Raw genomic sequence first — 1,150 nt, 5'->3', positions numbered from 1 at the left:
CACTGAACAACCTATTTTCAAGCTAATCTGTGAATATTTGTATGATATGAAATATATGATATTGTATACATATATATTACGCAATAAGAATGAAAACGTGCTTCAGTGAAAAACGTCTATATACAAATATTAAATTATAAATACACCCGTATATGTATATCGGGTAGCCCAATCATGGGGAAGTGTCTGGGCGACCTGATCATAATATATATTCACACATCATTATACAACGTTCACATTTCAGCTTTTCGTTATGTTTTCTACATTATATACGGTGGATAATTTCGTATTACGACGGTACGAATAATTATAGCCAAAGCTTTTTTTCTCACCGATGCACCCTTCACTTTACATCACTTGTATTATCTACATGACTATAAACGCACTTTTTATTACGATTAATTATTATTATATATATAGAATATATACTATACGTATAGACCTGCGCAATTTAAAACTGTTGGATTAATTTTTTCTAGAGCTATTTATATACCTATTATTATTATTATAGATACGACGATATTATAACGACGTATAATATACAATATGTATATATATATATACATATGCTATACTATTCATAGAAACTTCTAGTCCAATTCGTGTCTGTGATTGACATTGTTACGCGGTATAAATAATCACATCAAATCACTCTATATTATATATATAAATGATGAAAACTTACTAGAGAAATGTAGTGAGACAGAAAGACAATTGAATCATGATCCGATGAGCAGAAATTTTGCTACCTTATGAAATATAAATAAATAAACAAAACAGACGTACTCTGTATGTAATATAGAGAATCTTGAAAAAAGAAATTCAGACACTGATTCTGCTTGAATATACATAAATACGAATCGATGATAGAACTCGGGTTTCAGAAATATATACAGGCGATTAGCCGTAACTAGTTTCGTATTTATGCCTGAGAAATTAATATTCCCAACAAGCTCCATTACCTGCATTATACCTATACTATGCCAATGTCGCGCGAAAACTTTTGTGACACAGTCTATTTCAGTCTGAAGATTACTTTATACTATAATAGAAAAAATATAAAGTATATAGATGAATAGATATAGTTTGGACCATAAAAAATGGAAAGTAAATTGACGATATTAGCTGTAATACATTTATTTACGTATAT

Source organism: Neodiprion pinetum, chromosome 1, assembly GCF_021155775.2.
Source record: "Neodiprion pinetum isolate iyNeoPine1 chromosome 1, iyNeoPine1.2, whole genome shotgun sequence".
NCBI classification, from domain to species: domain Eukaryota; kingdom Metazoa; phylum Arthropoda; class Insecta; order Hymenoptera; family Diprionidae; genus Neodiprion; species Neodiprion pinetum.
The sequence above is the reverse complement of the archived record's forward strand: the minus strand, read 5'-3'. Positions refer to the sequence as shown.